The following is a 20,289-nucleotide window of genomic DNA, read 5'->3' on the forward strand; positions in this document are numbered from 1 at the left end:
TTTGAGTACCGACGGATGAAGTTGGTTGTCTCCCGACGGATAAAACAGATTGCCTCCCGACGGATGAAGCATTATGCAACTCGGCAGATGTTGAATTTTTTACTTCATAGTTAGTGGATTTTTCTGCATTATCCTTTGATACTGTTTCTTGATCACTTTCATCATCACTGTCATCACTAACCATTTCCACATTGTCAAACTTGAGGTTCTCATGGTAATCTCCATCTTGCAGTCCTTCAATCTTTTTATCATTAAACACAACATGTATTGATTCCACAACAATGTTGGTTCTAGATTGTAGACTCTATATGCTTTACCAATAGCATATCCAACAAAAATTCTTTCATCTGCTTTAGCATCAAACTTCCCATTCTAATCATTTTGATTTCTCAAGATATAACATTTGCATCCAAAGCCATGAAGAAAATTTAGAGTTGGATTCTTGTTCTTGAACAATTGATAGGGAGTCATGCATTTTGCTTGATTAACCAGAGAAATATTCCGAGTGTAGCATGCAGTGTTTACAGCTTCAGCCCAGAAATATGTTGGTAACTTAAAATCTTCAAGCATTGTCCTTGTAGTTTCAATAAGTGACATGTTCTTCCTTTCTACTACTCCATTTTGTTGTGGAGTTCTTGCTGCTGAAAACTCATGCAAAATCCCATTTCCTTCACAAAATGCTCTCATGACAGAATTCTTGAACTCAGTTCCATTGTCACTCTAGATTTTTCTAACTTTGAAATCAGGATGATTATTGACTTGCCTTATGTGATAGATGATGATTTCATTAGCCTCATCTTTAGACTTTAGGAAATATGTCCAAGAGAACTTTGAGAAATCATCTACAATTACTAGGCAAAATCTTTTCCTTGAGATGGATAACACATTGACTGGTCCAAACAAATCCATGTGTAGCAGTTGTAAAGGTTCTTCAATTGTTGAATTAAGCTTCTTTCTAAATGATGTTTTGATCTGCTTTCCTTTTTGGCAGGCATCACACAATCCATCCTTAGAAAACTCCACTTGAGAAATACCTCTAACCAGTTCTTTCTTCACAAGTTCATTTATGGTCTTGAAGTTTAAATGGGATAGCTTCTTGTACCATAATCAACTTTCATCCTCACTTGCTTTGCTGAGAAGACAAGTAACGCATTCTGCATTTGATGAGTCGAAGTCAGCTAGGTACACATTTCCTTTTCTCACACCAGTGAGAAACACTTTTTTGCTCCTTTTGTTTGTCACAAAACAGGCTTTAGAGTTGAAGTTTACTGAATTGCCTTTATCACATAGCTGGCTGATACTCAACAAATTGTGCTTGAGACCATCCACTAAGGCAACCTCCTCAATGATGACATTGTCTTTTGAAATCAAGCCATATCCCACAGTATAACCCTTGCTGTCATCTCCAAAAGTAATACTTGGGCCAGCTCTCTCCTTAAACTCTGTGAGCAGGGTAGAATCACTAGTCATGTGTCTTGAACAGCCACTATCCAAGTACCATAGATTCTTTCTGTTTCCCTGTACACATCAAAATCAAAACAAGTTGATTTTGGTACCCAAGTTTCCTTGGGTCCTGCCTTGTTAGCTTTCTTTTTCTGTTTCTTAGGTTTGATCTCATTTGACTTGGGGATATCAAACTCATCCTTAGTCATTTGAGTTGGACCTTTGAAACTGTTATGCCCGCTTTCGGCCATGGGCCCTAAACAGGTCCCTGTGGGTGCATTAAATAGCTGGACTCTTGTGTGTGGGCTAGAACCATGGATTTATATGACTTGGGCCAGCACATGCGGGCTGGGCTCGCAACATGCGAGCTGGGCTCGCAACATGCGAGCTGGGTTCACATGCGGGCTGGGCTCGTAACATGCGAGCTGAGTTTACATGCGAGCTGGGCTCATGACATGAGAGCTGGGCTCATGATATGAGAGCTGGGCTCAAACATGCGAGCTGGGCTCAAGTGAGGACATGCGAGCTGGGCTCACACATGTAAGGTGAGCTCATATTTGTCATTTGGGCTCTCATATGCGATCCGAGCTCGGTTGTGCCCACGCGAGGTGGGCTCAGGTGCCTTCATGCGAGGTGGGCTTAGCTGCCCATACGCGGGCTGAGCTCATGAGCCCACATCTTATAGAAACAGAGGTAAGATTATATTTATTGTTTGAAGGCGGTGCGGGCCGAGGTGACCAGGCCGGGCCGCATCGAAAGACTTTGTGTGCAACATGGAAAGTGACTCATAGATGACTGAGTTGCTCGTAGATTTCGGGATCGACACGGGTTGTTCCTACAATCACGGGAAGGATTGCGGAGATGCCGCGAGATTGTAGGAAGCGTGTGGAGCCGATCGAGATTTACGTGACTAATTGGCTGAAGGCCTGACTTTATCGTGGGCTTGGCTACACGGGCTGAAGAGTCCTAACCCTAGCCTACGTGACTTGTTCCCCAAGAACTACGTGAGGCTTGATCCCTATAAATAGGGTACGTAGGCACTTGTATGAGACATGAGTCGACACTTGACAGAGAATAACAAACCCTATTCTTTCTTAAGGAGTCCACATACAAGCTCAGCCACCACCAAACAACCTTCCTCCGCCCTCAAACACCGTCCTTGATCTTTGTTCCGCCCATTAACCTCCACAACATTGTTATACGAAATTCTCCCTATAACATTTGGCGCTAGAAGGAGGGGTACGTTCATCTTAAGGAGAAAGATGACCAAAGAAAGCAAGCAAGCAACGACACCAGGGAGCGGAGGCAAGAAGGACCCTACTTTCGAACACACACCCCCAGAGAATCAGGCGCCACCTCCACCAATTGCAACCGTGGACGGGCAGGCTGTGATGACGTATCTCGAAGGGCTGGCCGATCAGATGAATCAGATCAACGCCCGAATGTCAAAAGTAGAAAGAAGCTCGGTCCGGAACGCCAAGCGTAAGGCACGCCGCCTCAAGGTCTCACAGCGTAGCTGGAAGGGCAAAGGCCCTCAGAAGAAGCTGATCCACGATTTTGATGACGTGGCAACCGAGACCAAACAGAAGAAAGAAACATCACGCGAAAAGGAAGATATACCCCGAGGCCATGAGGAGCGGGGCAGCCAGATCTCTACGAGATCGGGGCCGAAGCCAGCTTCATCTGAGGCAAGGTCAACTAGCGTGCTAGACCGAGTGGGTAGAAAACTAAGCGAACATGACCTCAGGCTCACATTGGAGAATAGTAAGAAGGAGAGAGAAGAGAAAGAGCCCGTGGATAAAAGAGGCTCGAAAAGGGAACGGGCAACGACCCCTCCGGAAAGACGTCAACACACCTCACCCAGAAGGGAGGAGCGACATAGACGCAGATACAATCGTGAAGAGGAGTCGCAGGACCGAGCTGGAGGAGGGGAACGCCGCGAACGACCTCAGGGCTCACATCATTCGAGTAATGCGGGAGGTGACAGAGAAGGAGAAGTTGTTAGAGTAAGGGACCTGAGAAGGATCTTAGATGAGATGGAGCAAGAGAAGAGAGGGCCCCCTGCTTCGGCTGCCCCCTCTCCGTTTACGGCTGCTATCCGATCATCCCCCCTACCTCGGGTGTTTAGGCACAACCCCGACCTTCTATTCAACGGCGAAGCCGACCCGGCGGAGTACCTTATTCAATTTAACACTGAGATGGAAGTCTATCAGGTGCCGGAGATGACCCGTTGCAGACTCTTCGCGGCGTCACTCAGAGGTAGTGCCCAACAATGGTTCTCCAAGTTGGGACCGGCTAGCATAAGAACGTGGAGGCAATTGGAGGACTTGTTCGTCAGACAATTTCAGTCGACCCTCCACTATTCGCCTCCTGTGGCCACGTTAGCCAACATCAAGCAAAGGGAGGGGGAGCCCTTGGCAGAATACTTTCGTCGGTTCAACGCCGAGGTCCCCAAGGTGAGAGGAGCCAGTGAGGAGACCATCAAAAATTTCTTGATAGCAGGGCTGAAAGAAGGATCGAAATTTTGGAAGAGCCTCCAAGCGAGTGAGCCGAGGACCTTGGCCGAGTTCTATGAGCAAGCCGAACCCTTCAAGAGGGTAGAGAAATCGATGAGAGAGCTGAAAATCAGCGAAAGCTATCGAGACAAGAGGGATCGATCCTCAAGCCCTGACGAAAGGAGGAAGACATATCGGCGTAGTTCGAGCCCGAAAAAGTCTGCCCGTGGCAAAGAGACCACAAAAGATTCGGGGAGGCCTTATACAAGCAAATGGCAGACACACACTCCTCTGGTAGCCTCTATCGACCACATATATGCTACATATGTGGGGAAGGGGGTATTCAGGAAGGCAACTCCTCTCACAGACTACAATAAAAGAGACACTTCAAAGTATTGTGCATACCATGAGGCCACCGGACACGATACAGCTGATTGTAGACAACTAAAGGATGAGATCGAGACTTTGATTAGACAAGGGAAGCTTACGGAGTGGGTTGTCAAGGAGGTTCGAAGACACAGGACGGATTATCATACCGTCCCTCCTCCACCCCCAGAAGACAAAGAAAGGGTCTCTCGGGCTGGTAGTATTCATATTATTCTAGGCGGGTCTCACATTGGTGGAGACAGCCGGAAGGCGATGGACAGATATGCCCGGGAAGCAAAGGACAAGCCGCTCACCAACGTCAATCATCTAAGCCAAAGGCCCCCGGAGCTCTTTGAAAGGGAGGTCGATGATATCGTATTTAAAGAGAATGATGCAAAATGGGTGCATTACCCTCATACCGATGCCCTAGTCATAAAAATGAAGATTGGGACGGTGAATGTTCACCGAGCAATGGTGGACACCGGGAGTTCGGCTGATGTTTTGACTTATGATGCCTACAAAAAACTGGGATTATTGGATAGAGAATTAACCTCAACAGGTGGGCACCTGTACGGGTTCACGGGAGACTCGATCGGAGTGAAAGGGACAATTCGGCTCCCGGTGACCATAGGAGAGGAGCCTCATGTGGCCACCCAGATCGCTATGTTTACAGTCGTAGACCAGCCTTGTGCCTACAATGTTATAGTGGGCAGACCCCTTATGAGGGCAATGAGGATGGTGACCTCGATCCATCATATGACGATAAAATTCCCAACCCCCACGGGGGTAGGCATCTTGAAGAGCTGTCAATACGAATCCAGGGTCTGCTACAACCAGGCACTCAAAGCGGCCGAGTCAAGAAATGCCTCAAGGGAGGTAGCTGAAGCAGGTGAGTGCGACATCCCCATGGAAGAGGCAGAGGGCAGGAAAAGAATACGTCCTGAGGACCACGAGACTTGTAATTTGATTTCAATTGAGGAGTTGCCCGAGAACTACTTCGAGCACATGGGAATTCATGTGGAACCACGCCCAGGGGCCTTACTAATGGAAGCATCTCAGCCCATCATGTTGATACAAGAGGGGATTGTAGAGGAAGCAAGTGATGAAGAAGAGAGCCCAGAACAAATCACTGCAACACTTAGGAGAGGGAAGTGGGCACGCAAAGAAACAACAATCACTATGGACCCATCCGACGGAATCACTCGAACTGTAACTGCGACCTCTGAACGCTTGATAAACCCGACCCAAGCTCACCAAACCGAGCTCAAGGATGCGGAAGGTTTGGCAATCACGGAAATGGAAAAAACTAGCGAGGCTCGAGCAGATCTAGACCCAAGAATGCCCTCAATGGTCGAGAGGGCCGGGGCCGCAGAGGACACAATCCCGATCTTGGTAGACCCAAATGATCCCTCCAAGGTACTCAGAATAGGCTCTAACCTAAGTCCTGACTTGAGAGAGGATCTAGCCCGCTTCCTAAGGGAGAATTTGGATGTCTTTGCATGGTCACACTCCGATATGATAGGGATAAACCCAAATGACATATGCCACCGGCTCAACTTGGACCCGAAAAAGAAGGGGGTTAGGCAAAAGAGACGGCCGATTAGTGGAGAGAGGGCAGAGGCCCTCAGAGAAGAAGTGGATAGATTAATGGAGGCAGGACTTGTGAGAGAAGCCTTCTACCCCGTGTGGCTGGCCAACCCTGTGCTTGTCAAGAAGCCCAATGGCAAGTGGAGGACATGTGTAGACTTCACCGACCTGAACAAAGCTTGCCCGAAGGACAGCTTTCCTCTACCCCGAATCGACCAGCTGGTTGATTCCACGGCTGGGCACGCGCTGCTTAGTTTTATGGATGCTTATTCGGGATATAACCAAATCCCCATGTATGGGCCAGATCAGGAGCACACCTCCTTTATTACTGATCGGGGCCTTTACTGTTACATCGGGATGCCCTTCGGGCTCCTTAATGCGGGGGCAACCTATCAGAGGCTGGTGAATAAGATGTTCAAACATCAATTGGGGAAGACTATGGAGGCCTATGTAGACGACATGCTGGTGAAATCGAAAGAAGCGAGGGATCATGTCCGCCACCTGGCAGAAATGTTCCAGATCCTAAGGGAGTACAGAATGAAACTCAACCCCCAGAAATGCGTGTTTGGGGTTGAATCGGGGAAGTTTTTGGGATTTATTGTCAACCATAGAGGCATTGAGGCCAACCCAGCCAAGATACAAGCACTACTCGAGATGAGATCCCCTCGACGGGTGAAGGATGTTCAAAGCTTAACAGGACGAGTGGCTGCCTTAAACCGCTTCGTCTCAAAATCCTCCGATAAATGCCAAGAGTTCTTCAAAGCAATCAAAGGAGTGGGGAGGAACTTTAAGTGGACCGAAGAATGTGAGGAAGCCTTTCAGAACCTAAAGAAGCATCTCAGTAGCCCTCCCATGTTGACCAACCCAAAAGCAGGAGAAACTTTGATCCTATACTTGGCCGTCTCCGACTTTGCAATAAGTGCAGTAGTAGTCCGAGAGGAGGATGGTGTCCAGCTCCCGGTATATTATGTGAGTAAAAGGCTAGCCGATGCCGAGACTCGATACACAAGCCTCGAAAAGCTAGCGTATGCTCTGATTCTGGCCTCCCGAAAACTCAGGCCCTATTTTCAGGCACATAAGATAGAAGTGCGAACCTCCTACCCCCTCAGACAAGTGATGCATAGACCAGAATCTTCTGGTCGAATGTTGAAGTGGACGGTTGAGCTCGGCCAATTCGAGGTGGATTATAAGCCAAGGACTGCGATCAAAGGCCAAGCCCTGGCCGATTTTGTGCTAGAATTTCCCCCACATCAAGAAGTGGAGCCGGGAGCCCTTGTTGTTATACCTAGCACAGAAGAAGTTGGACTGGAGAGACAGAATAGTGCCCCATGGTGGAGCCTATATGTGGATGGTGCCTCTAACGGTGATGGAGCAGGAGCTGGAATCGAGCTAATCAGCCCAGAGGCTCACAAAATCAGACATGCGACCCATCTGGCCTTTCATGCAACCAACAATGATGCCGAGTATGAGGCCCTGATCAACGGTCTCAAGCTAGCTTTGGAAATGAAGGTCGAGAATTTAAATGTGTTTAGTGACTCCATGATTGTGGTCTATCAGGTAAATGGGGGGTATCAAGCTAAGGGGCCGAGAACAGAGCTTTACCTGAAGTGCGCACAGAGGATAATCGCAAGATTCAACGAGGTGAGGCTGGAACTAATCCCGCGTGGGCAGAATGAAGGCGCGGACGAGCTAGCTAAGCTCGGTTCACGCCGCGAGAGCACTTTGCTAGGGACCGTGCCCCTTGATATACAGAGGCAACCTAGTGTGCCCGAGCACGAGGTGGGCAGCCTCAATAATGAGCTCGGCCCCACGTGGATGACATCTATTCTAGCATACATAAGAGAAGGTTCACTTCCGGATAAAAAGAACGAGGCAAGGAGAATAAAATACAAAGCAGCCCGCTATGTGATATACGACGAGATTCTATACAGAAGGGGGTTCAGTGTTCCTCTTCTGAAATGCATACATGGGGAGGAATGCAACTACATCCTAAGGGAAGTACACGAGGGTATTTGTGGCAATCACTCGGGGGGTAGCTCTCTAGCTCAGAAAATCCTCCGTCAAGGCTACTACTGGCCAACGCTGAAAAAAGACGCCTTTGAATTCTCCCGAGCTTGTGATAAGTGTCAGCGATATGCCCATTATTACAACAACCCCGTGGCCTCTCTCACATCCCTCATGAGCCCCTGGCCCTTCTCCATGTGGGGAATTGATCTGATTGGGGAACTCCCGAAGGCCAGGGGAGGCGTCAAGTATGCGGTAGTTGCGGTAGACTATTTCACTAAGTGGGCAGAGGCCGAGCCCCTAGCCACTATCACAGCGAGAAAGCTCCGGGAGTTTGTATACAGGGCTATTGTATGTCGCTATGGCATCCCTTACAAGCTGATATCTGACAATGGGAAACAATTTGATAGCAAGGAGATGCGAGAGTTTTGTGAGCAGCTGGGGATTCAGAAGAGCTTTAGCGCAGTCTGCCACCCCCAGAGTAACGGGCAGACAGAGGCTGTTAATAAAATCATTAAGCATACCTTAAAGGCAAAGCTTGAAGAGAAGAAAGGAGCATGGCCAGAAGAACTCGCCCAGGTCCTATGGTCTTATAACACTACACCCCGAACCACAACTGGAGAGACCCCTTTCTCTCTGGTGTATGGGTGTGAAGCTATGGTGCCTGTTGAAGTGGGAGCAGGATCTTTTCGAAGGGACAACTATGACTCAGAGGCAAACGAGGTCAATCATCGGCTCTATTTGGATATGATCGAAGAAACTCGAGAAGAGGCTCAGATCAGGATTGCGGCATATCAGCAGAGGACAGCTAGGCATTACAACAGTAAGGTTCGAGCCCGATCTTTCAAGGTGGGAGATTTAGTTTTGCGCCGGGTCATGCCAAATACCAAGGTGGTGAGTCACGGAGTCTTGGGAGCAAATTGGGAAGGCCCTTACAAGATAAAATCGGTGCTCTGGGAGGGAACCTACCACCTCAATGATATGCAAGACAAGTTGATCCCAAGAGCCTGGAACGCGGAACACCTTCGCAAGTATTATCAGTAATATTATTCTTTTCAGACTTAGTATTATCTTCAAATATTCCTAAGTCTCGGGGGGTAGTGCCATATAGGTGCCTCCCTGAGACCACAAGCATGTATTCCTTTCACTTCCCATTATCTATGAATAAACGATTGATCTCTATTTGTGCACTTGATATTTTAACTTCTGTTAATAGATTAAATACCCAGCAGGGGACCCCATCCTTGGGAACCCATGCGAGGACAGAACAGTTGTTTTATTAACATGTTAAATCAAGCTGGGCCCCGACCCGCTTGATGCCAAGAACATGAAACGAGCCGGGCCACGGCCCGCTTAGACAAATACAAACACATAGTAGATAAAAGATGTGGATAGAGATATAGGCCCACGATGCGAGCTCATACCCTGGCCCTCAAAACCATAAATGCGACCCAGGGAGCCCAGCCCTCCATCAAACATACTCAAAATTGCATGATGCGAGGAGAAGACACATGCGAGCTCCTAGTGCGAGCATACCTACAACACCTGCGAGTCGATGCGGGCTTGTTCCACTTGGCATTCTCTTTCAATGGTTGTTTGATTTAAAGATAAAAAAAAAACCAGCTAGCACTGTAAAGACATACGCGGGCACAAAAAACTTAGACATTTTATACAAACAAAAGTTAAATAAGTTATGCCCCGAGGCAGAATATTTCAAATACAAACGCGAGGCGAGAGGGGTGCCCGCTTACCCAGTCAAAAGTCTAGTTCTAATCAAAATTACATTAAGGGTTATCAGCCTCTGCTCCCTCACGATTATCACCAGCGACCTGGGCCTTCTCGGCCGCGAGCCGAGCCTCCTCAGCAATTTGGGCATCCCTCTCCATCTCCAGCTTCAACTTGTCAGCATGCCTCGCTGTGCTCGCACCCAGAGCCGCCCAATCGAAGTCAGGAACCTTCTTCATAAAGACTTTCATGAAATTCCTGGCCCCCAGGTTCCTAGCATCAGCGAGGGCGGCCTCATGGCCCTCGGTCAGGGCAGAGACTGATCCCTCCAGCTCGAGCACCCTCTCCTCGAGGGCATCCTTCTCCTTCTTACATGCCTCAGCAGCCAGGTCATGAGCCTCCTTCTGCTCCCTTAGGGCCTTGTCGTGAGCAGCGTTCAGGTTAACTATCTTCTGATTATAGTTGTTCACCAGCGTAACTTTCTCTTGCCCGTGCTCAGCGACCTTACTCTGAAGGGACTTGACCTTAGCCTCAAGCTTTGTGTTGGTCTGGCTGAGGGCTCGCATCTCTCGAGCCTTAGATAACTGACGATAGTATACTTCGGCCGCGGCTCGGGAGAGTGCATCCTGGTTAACCTCGAGAGCAGAAGAAGACCAATCCTTTAAATCCTGCTCGCTGATGTGACCTTGGGCGAGCCGGCCGAATGTGGTCGCAACCGCATTGGCAGAAGAAGAAGAGGGAAGAGGAGCATCAGAGGGAGCGGCTTTCTTTGGCTCAGGCTCGCCGGTTTTTCCTTCTTTACCTCTGTGCCTCTTTAGTCGAGGAGAGGGCCCTGAATCCTTGAGGTGCTCGGAGAGAGTAGTCATGCGGGCCGGAGGATTGGCCTGAGAGCGAGCCCTTGTGCTCGCAGCTGCGGGCTGAGCTGGGCCCGAGGCCGCAGCCTGCTCAGCCTCTTCCATGAAGGGGATAGGAGAGATGGCCATTTCTGAAAAAGAAAACAACAAAGCAATAGATTAGTCACAGCAAGATGCAAAGGAAAGAAGTAATGCGAGCAGGTGAAAAATACGGAGAATTAAAGTGCGATGTGAAACGAGATGCATGCAGGAAAATAAACGCGAGCACACAAGCTCGCGCATGCGAGCAGCCAGGCCCGGACGTGCGGGCCCGATATTCTTACCCTTTCTGGATCTCTTCCTAGATTTCTTCTGAGGAGTCAGCCTCACTCCTTCCTTCAAAAACCCACATGCGACCAGATTGGTGGTCGTTATGAGTTTTCGGATGTCCCGGTCCGCCTTAGGAAGGTTTAGAAGACTGTCCGCGTTTATCTTTTCCTGTCCCACAAGGACAGTGCGAGGCGGGGTGGCTGGAGATAAAAGAAATTCTTGTTAAAAGGAAAGAGCTATGGTAGAAAGACGGGAGCGGGCAGGAGAAAACTTACATGGATTATAATAAAAATGAGTCTGGACTCGAGGCACCTCGTGGATATAGAAGTAAGGGCTCTTCCACTTCCCTGAGTTGCTCGGCCCGTTGTGGATGAGGTTCTTCTTGTTGAAGCACGGCCAGACAGAGAAGTAGAAATACCCAAAGTCGTTAGGAGAATGCTTCAAATGGAGGAAGTAACCCAGCTGCCTCGCGGTTAGAGAAGGGTACCCGCATTTGTGGTACATGATGTACAATGCGAGGGCGGCCCGGTATCCGTTTGGATTGATCTGAAGGGGTGCGAGCTGGAAGTACTCGCAAACATCTTTGATGAAGGGATGAAGAGGAGATGAGATTCCCAGCCTTAATAGGAAGGTGGACAAGACCATGCGAGGCACCCTGCCTCCATTCTCCGAGTGATTGAATCTATAGCATCTCATATGAGGTAGGGGCAAGACAATATGGCCCTCGAGCTGAAACTGCTCAATGTGCTCGGCCAGATGTTTCTGAGTCAGCGAGGTAGGCAGGTCGCGGCAAGCGAGCACCTTAACCTCCTCGTTTGCAGTTGAGCTCTCCTCCCCATCAGGAATAATCTGCCTTCTGAAAACAATCTCACCCTCGAGCTCAGGCTGGGCAGGAGGCACATAAGGCTCGGGAGAGGCTGCGGGGGCATAATTATAGTTACAAATCTTGTACTGACTTGTAACATCTGCCACCTCCTCGCTCTGAGGAGAGTCATAGGACCAATGCGAGCCGTCCTCTTCACCCTCGAGTCCCAGGATGGGATATTCAGCAGCTACAGGCTCTTTTCCTTTCTTCCTGGTGTCATAGTATGCACTCCCCAGATCGCTGTCAGTTGATTCTGAGTCAAGGTGAATGGGGTCGAGGTGGTTAGCTGCTGCTTGCCTCAGACGGGCTGCCCTCTCTTCAGCCATTTCTCTTAAAATCTCCTCGGCTCGGTCTTTATCCAAGGGAGCAGGCTCGCGGTTTAGCAGCTCTTCTACCCCAAGGGAGGCTGGAATATGAGAGAGGTCCACGGGCCTATTTCTCCAATTATATATGTTCTTCTCCCTGGTAAAATCCTCAGGGTTCGGGTCGAGGTGAATATCAAGCGAGCCGGATCCAGCTGCTCGCATCGAGTTCTCAACTCTGGCGATGTTCAGAGCCCCTTGAGGGGTGATAGCTGAGCCGGGAGAGATAGGTTGGCTAAGACGACCAGAAAGAGAGGTCAGCTCGCGTTGAAAGTCCTTGGAGCCTCGCTGCTCATGAGGGTATTGGTTTAATGGAGATGGAGTAGCTGAAGAGCAAGCCGGGCTAGCAGAGGTGCGAGCCGGACTCGAGGAAGAGCGAGATGATCCATAGGAGCGGGCTGAAGACGCACTCGACATCTGTAAAAGATGGTGAAAATTAGTGTGTGGCCCTAAAAAAAGAAAACAAAAAAAAAAAAAAACAAGTATGGGGTCGCACCTAAGTGTCCTCACATCTCACACGGGATCGCACCTAAGTATCTAAACGAGCGAAAGGGCTCGCATCGCGCGTTGTGGTTGTGTGTGAACTCGTATCGAACATGTGGTGTGTGCTCGCATGGTGTGCGTGAATAAAGCATGAATAAAGAATGGGCTCGAATCGAAGAGTACCTGTGGGAGAGGTGTATGAAGATCCTGATGAATCTGGTCCCGGAGAATATCGCCGCCGGTAGACGGTTCTTGTTGAAATGATAATCTTCGCCGTGGTAGATCCTTGAGCAAATTGAGCAGCAATTCAGGAAGTGTTTTTGGAAATGTGAGAAATGAATTGAAATCCCACATATTTATAGGAGATAGGAGAGAGAAAGGAGGAGGCGACACGTGTCGTCATCTCATAAGATGACACGAATCCCCACGCCAGCTGTCCAACGGCTTGTCAAATGAATGCAAAGATGAAAGGCATGCGAGGCGAGACACGCGAGGCGGTTTGGTGCGGCCTGGTGGGCTCACACTGCGAGCCATAAAAGGATTAGAAAATACCTGGCCTCAAGATGCGACCAGGAATTTTGGGGGGTAGTTGTTATACCCGCTTTCGGCCATGGGCCCTAAACAGGTCCCTGTGGGTGCATTAAATAGCTGGACTCTTGTGTGTGGGCTAGAACCATGGATTTATATGACTTGGGCCAGCACATGCGGGCTGGGCTCGCAACATGCGAGCTGGGTTCACATGCGGGCTGGGCTCGCAACATGCGAGCTGGGTTCACATGCGGGCTGGGCTCGTAACATGCGAGCTGGGCTCATGACATGAGAGCTGGGCTCTGATATGAGAGCTGGGCTCAAACATGCGAGCTGGGCTCAAGTGAGGACATGCGAGCTGGGCTCACACATGTAAGGTGAGCTCATATTTGTCATTGGGCTCTCATATGCGAGCCGAGCTCGGTTGTGCCCACGCGAGGTGGGCTCAGGTGCCTTCATGCGAGGTGGGCTTAGCTGCCCATACGCGGGCTGAGCTCATGAGCCCACATCTTATAGAAACAGAGGTAAGATTATATTTATTGTTTGAAGGCGGTGCGGGCCGAGGTGACCAGGCCGGGCCGCATCGAAAGACTTTGTGTGCAACATGGAAAGTGACTCATAGATGACTGAGTTGCTCGTAGATTTCGGGATCGACCGGGTTGTTCCTACAATCACGGGAAGGATTGCGGAGATGCCGCGAGATTGTAGGAAGCGTGTGGAGCCGATCGAGATTTACGTGACTAATTGGCTGAAGGCCTGACTTTATCGTGGGCTTGGCTACACGGGCTGAAGAGTCCTAACCCTAGCCTACGTGACTTGTTCCCCAAGAACTACGTGAGGCTTGATCCCTATAAATAGGGTACGTAGGCACTTGTATGAGACATGAGTCGACACTTGACAGAGAATAACAAACCCTATTCTTTCTTAAGGAGTCCACATACAAGCTCAGCCACCACCAAACAACCTTCCTCCGCCCTCAAACACCGTCCTTGATCTTTGTTCCGCCCATTAACCTCCACAACATTGTGCTAAAATCTCCTCAGCCATGTCATGAGCTCGGCTCGCATGACATGAGAGCTGGGCTCATGATATGAGAGCTGGGCTCAAACATGCGAGCTGGGCTCAAGTGAGGACATGCGAGCTGGGCTCACACATGTAAGGTGAGCTCATATTTGTCATTTGGGCTCTCATATGCGAGCCGAGCTCGGTTGTGCCCACGCGAGGTGGGCTCAGGTGCCTTCATGCGAGGTGGGCTTAGCTGCCCATACGCGGGCTGAGCTCATGAGCCCACATCTTATAGAAACAGAGGTAAGATTATATTTATTGTTTGAAGGCGGTGCGGGCCGAGGTGACCAGGCTGGGCCGCATCGAAAGACTTTGTGTGCAACATGGAAAGTGACTCATAGATGACTGAGTTGCTCGTAGATTTCGGGATCGACACGGGTTGTTCCTACAATCACGGGAAGGATTGCGGAGATGCCGCGAGATTGTAGGAAGCGTGTGGAGCCGATCGAGATTTACGTGACTAATTGGCTGAAGGCCTGACTTTATCGTGGGCTTGGCTACACGGGCTGAAGAGTCCTAACCCTAGCCTACGTGACTTGTTCCCCAAGAACTACGTGAGGCTTGATCCCTATAAATAGGGTACGTAGGCACTTGTATGAGACATGAGTCGACACTTGACAGAGAATAACAAACCCTATTCTTTCTTAAGGAGTCCACATACAAGCTCAGCCACCACCAAACAACCTTCCTCCGCCCTCAAACACCGTCCTTGATCTTTGTTCCGCCCATTAACCTCCACAACATTGTTATACGAAATTCTCCCTATAACAGAAACCATTCATTACAGTAGAATTATCATACATATTTTGATTAACAGGAAATGGCATGCTACTAGTAAACATGTTATTCCAGTAAGGCATGCTAAATAGCATTTGTGGCATACTAAATGCAGCATAATAAGGATTAGGTGCAAATGGCATATTAGCAAACAGTGCATTCATATTCTGTGTAGACATAGCATTCATAGGCATAGAAGGCATGGCATTTATGTGGGAAAATAAGGTGGCACAGATATGGAAGTAGGCATGGCAGTTTTGCAATTAACAGACAAATGATTTACACTACCACACTTGACACAAATTTTTCTAGGAGCATATTTATCAGGTGTGTAGTTGTTATGCTTGTTAATTCCTACTTTACCATTTCTATTATTTTTCTTTTTAGCTTCTATTTTAACCTCAATCTTTTCCAGTCTGTCACTCAATTGCTTGACAGTCATATGACCAACATTAGCCTTTTTCTCCTTCTTCACTTGACTGGATTCTCCTGGAACAAAATTCTTGGAAACTGATCCATATTTCTCATTTAACTGGCAAATTTGGCTTTACTCACAGGTTTGCTCACAGTCGACGGATGAGGATTTATATCACTCGACGGAGAACCCTTTTTGTTTATCCGACGAATGACCCTCATCATCCGTCGAGTCTACATCTGTTAGCAATCCTTCAACTAAATTAAATTCCAGCTTCTATTTATTCTTCTTCCAGGCTGCATCACAAAAGGACTCAATACCTTGAACTTTGGTGATTTGAGCATGAACATCTCTAGATATTTTCCATGCCTTAATCACCTCATGTTCTCGTTCAAGCTGCTTCTTCAAGATCTCTTCTTTCTTCAAGGATTCGAAAGAATTTTTAATTTAGTGATTATCGTATTCAACCCCCTTTTCTACGATAATTCGGGACCTAACACTTGTATTTCTTTTCGATGTGGTATATGGTATTTATAAGAAAAACCAAGGAATAAGTTTGTGTTACTCACGATGTGGTACAAAAACTCACTTTTCATATTAAAAAGGTCACACTTTTGAACATCAGTTCTCATTCGCCTTTTACTCATTTTGAGCGTGTAGATATGTGTTAGAATCCCCTCGAAAAGGAGAATACATTCCAATAAATACACACCACTAACACATAATGTTTATCACTCTATATAGATATAGAGTCTGAAAAATGATTCACAAACTTAGTCTAAAATATTAATTTGTTCAACAGTTCCTTGCAGATAAAAATAGTGCCGGTGACCTAATTTTAGGGACTATAGTCCCATGCTTTCGGCCAAACAATATGATGATGTTTTGTCAGAGGAAGTAAGAAGTGCGATGTTTAGGATATATATAACGAAATATCAAATTTAGAAGCCTTCCTTCCAAGTATCTCCGGACTACTCCATGACTAGTTCTGCACTCAATCACTACTAGTTTTTTTGTTACTTAACCACTAACAGTTTTTGCTTTGCAAGTATTACTATTCCAAGATGTGTGCTTACTTATATGAAAATGCTAATTGACTAGTGAACATCAGCTTTAACTAATAGGTTGCCCTCTTTTAATCTACAGGCCTTCCAGTGAGGTCCCCATTGGTGTCCCGAATATCAAAGAAATTGCTAAATCAAAGAGAACTTGAGACGCTGGAGAAAATATGGTATAACAAACTTTCATCTTAAATAATAACGCGAACCGTCTAAATTTCATCTAATAGTTGCAAATTTTGCAGCTCATTGACCACGGCTGCAAATTCACTAGTTGTCTCTTCTTGCATGTTCTTTACTCATCTTCTTCAAGAAGGCGTTCGGAAACATGCATTTAATTTCAAATGACAAGATTTGAGTTATCATTTCAAATTCTCATGTTTTTACTAATATTTGAATATTTTGGATTTAAAATAAACTACATCCAAATTCTCAAACATGTTATTTTATCAATCTAAAATTTCAAATGAAATTCAGTTTCTCAAACAGGGCATAAAAAATTTGACATGGCAGCTTTCAACAAAATTGCATTAGACAAGATACTCCCAGACTTGTCAAGTTTGTCTTCTAGCTTGGTTATTCTCTCTTTCACTTTATCGCTCCACTTATAATTAGTAATACCATAGTCTATAATATTGCTGGCAGGTTTGATTCTATACAGATTACAGAAATTTCGGGGCTTGACGAACTACACCAGTCCATGGTTGTCTATAGGCTTTATCATTGCAGTATTGTGCAAAAAATTGTTCACAGTGATAGTTAGGGTTTACACCTGCCTAACAAAGAAACCTTCTGCTCTTGAGAGCTTACGCAACCAAGATGATCATCCTAATGCCCTTCCAAAGTCCCAATAACCAATTAACATACTTAAATGATATATATCATAGGCGAGGAAAGAGTACTACAATGTTTGATCAAAATTTAGAATTAAAAAAGAAAAAACATTTGCAAATAATAGAGGGGGTAAAGGGTAAAAATCAACTTCTCCCGTAAATAACACTGAACATCAACTTTATGTTTCCGCTAAATAGCCTAGAAATATAGATATAAATAGTTTTTCTTGGGCAAAGTACAAGATAAATCCGAGTAACAAAAAAACATAACAATAATATCAGAATTAAAAAATTTAGCCATCAACAAATAAGATGTAAATAAACTGCAAATAATTTCTGAAAGCAGGTTGAATCTATACAATAGAAACATCACACAGCAACAACTAAGCACAAACAAAATCAAAATAATATCACTAACAGATGTTTAATGAAAGTGGAGTCATTGATCATTCCTATATCTTAAGCTTTGTGCAAGAAGAAAGTATTTTCTTGACGCGATTGTTATACTCTGCACCGCCTGATCATTTTGAAACAGGTGTCCTGCCTCTTTTACAAATTCCAGAGTAGCCTTGTCGCCTAACTGCCGCAGTTGTATCCCAACAATATTTATTTTAACTATAATCTTTTTACTGATATATAACTAAATTATTACGGAAAAGTAATGTTAGTAGCATGCTTGCCGTGAAAAATGTTAAAAAATATGATTATCAAGAAAATTAACCCAGAATAAAGGAGAGTCCAACTCCAAAGTAAAAACTGTTTAAATATGTTGGTGTATAGGTGATGAGAACTTACTGCTTGATGCTTTCAGCAAGTTCGGAGTTAAAAATCTTGTCATCATCTCCCCATAGCAGATGGATTTTCTGCAGTCGCAATGGATTCACATGGAAAAATATCAAAAATTGTAATCACAACTTGATCTTAGCGAGCAACCGGCAATGTTTCCCCTTTTGCACAAGAATGTGAGGTCTTAAAATTTTGCAATGGACCATTACATAAAAAGAAATACTTGATTTTATGTGACCATCATAACCATGCAGATCTGTAACTAAGCACATAATATATATGTACAAGCATTGAACTAATTTAAACTAACCGAAACAAAACAATTTTTTTCTTTTTACTAAATGAACTTATAACAAATAAAGGCCGCCTCCCAAAAACAGTATTCCGTTCAGTTCTAATAATATATGTTTGTACATTTAAATTGAATAACAATTCTTTTTCGATTGCAGTCTAGATTGGATCAACGTAATTTGGAATAGAGGGAGTATACGATGTCAATACAAAGTTAAAGAAACAGCTGTGCGTACTCCCATCAATGAAATTAGTCAGAAGCATGGGAAAAAACAATTTGATAAAGATAATTGAAAGAGTGTAGCAAACCTGGCTGTAATTACAAAGGCGAGGCTCATTGTCACTAATGACCCAAGCCTGTAAAAGTTCGGTTCTCTCCTTTCTGTTAACCATAATTCCTGCAGTCACAAGGCTAGCCTTAGTTATTGTTACTTGTTAGGACTTTGTCATTCTTTAAATCCTAGATACATAATATGAAGATACTCTAATAAGAACCAATTTGAAATGAGAACCTTGAGAACCCAAAACATCACCGAATTTTTCCTAGCAAATCCTTATAATCTGGTAATTTGTCTCCAAGTATTTGGTAATTGGATTGGATCTCACGATTCTCATTTGAGTACTTGCTAAATATGTATATATCTCTAATTCTGGGTAAATGCTCAATACAGTTATCAATTCAGAATATGTATATAAAACATAGAACTGTAAAGGATCTGTATATGATTCACATACTTCATAGATAATGAGCTATTAGCTTCTAATCCAATATCTTTCCTGTCTACTATGTTTCCCTTTTATGTTGTCACTAGAGAGATGCTATAGTCTAGTACTAGAAACCTCTACATTTCAAATTTTTCCAAACACAATCACCACCAATCACAGAATTTAAAATTTTACAAGCTTGTTTACTCATGGTTCTTGACTCGGGATGATGATTACATACTACATATGATAAATGGCTCATTCAGCAATATGAAAACTTGTAGCATGGTCTTTTGTCCAACAAATATCACTCACTATTTTATATTAGCAACGATTTTCTATATTATAACCATCATTATAGCCTAGTGGTACTGTACTTGTATTTCCTTGGTAACTAGGATGTCAAGGATTAAAGATTTGGTGCACACAGTATGTACTTAATTTATGATTTGACAATCAATTAGAAAAAAAAAAGCTTAAAATACCATTTAGTTTAGAAGTCTTTTCCTGTTTAAACCTTATTATAGATTTGAACAAGTAGGTTGAGTTTGGGAAAGTGAACAGAAATAAGATTAAACAGGAAAGGCTTCTTTAGTTTACTACTGATCTGTGTGCTAACATCAGCCCTTAATCTTATAAATATAACCAAAAACACCGTGGATATCCGACTTGTAGAGAGGGGTTGGGAGGGTAAGAGCCTAAGAGGCACTATGATGCACTCTGACCTGACATCTACTACTAGACAAGTTATTTTCATCAAACACTGCTAATCCTTTCATTTCATAAAAACAGAGAATTGCGCTAGCTTCGGTTTACAGTCTTACCGTACCATCTTCCCTATTTGTGGTATCAATAAGGAAATAATCTATTGTCTACCACTATAAAATTCAATGTTACATTTATACTTACTCTTTTTTTCAATTCATGAGCCACCATAAATTTAAAAGTATGACCCTAAACTCTTGAAAAAGAAATTCAACATCCAAACACCAAGACAATCGAGAACTTGAATGCAAACAATATATTCAAAATATAAGGGAATGTTGTCAAAGCTTCCAACTTTAACAAGTAGACAAAAACTCAAATTATAAAACAATCATAAAGTCTGTTGTTTTTTTGTTTTACCTTGATGAAGTCCTGGCCACAAAGTCAGGCATAGATGGTGGTTTATGATTAGTCATCGCCAGAAAAAGCTTTTAGATCCTTAACGGATTCAGGCATCAAAATTCTGACCAACTCGAATACCCATCCTCGTCAAACATGCTTGTGAAGTTGAGTGAGTTAAGTCCACAACCGTCCCCACTGCCCACGACACAATCAATCAAATCTGGGTACAAT

The 20,289-nt window shown here is 45.3% G+C and overlaps 1 long non-coding RNA gene across 1 annotated transcript in view; it reads right to left on the bottom strand.

Annotated features, from left to right (window-relative positions):
* Positions 1 to 17,679, bottom strand: part of LOC141671821 (uncharacterized) — a 37,787-nt gene extending 20,108 nt beyond the window's left edge. The window contains exon 1 of the long non-coding RNA XR_012555256.1: positions 17,588 to 17,679. This is a non-coding gene — a long non-coding RNA (uncharacterized LOC141671821). The remainder of the gene's footprint in view (positions 1 to 17,587) is intronic.
* Between the last annotated feature and the right edge of the window lie 2,610 nt (positions 17,680 to 20,289).

Source organism: Apium graveolens, chromosome 7, assembly GCF_009905375.1.
Source record: "Apium graveolens cultivar Ventura chromosome 7, ASM990537v1, whole genome shotgun sequence".
Classification (NCBI taxonomy): Eukaryota; Viridiplantae; Streptophyta; class Magnoliopsida; order Apiales; family Apiaceae; genus Apium; species Apium graveolens.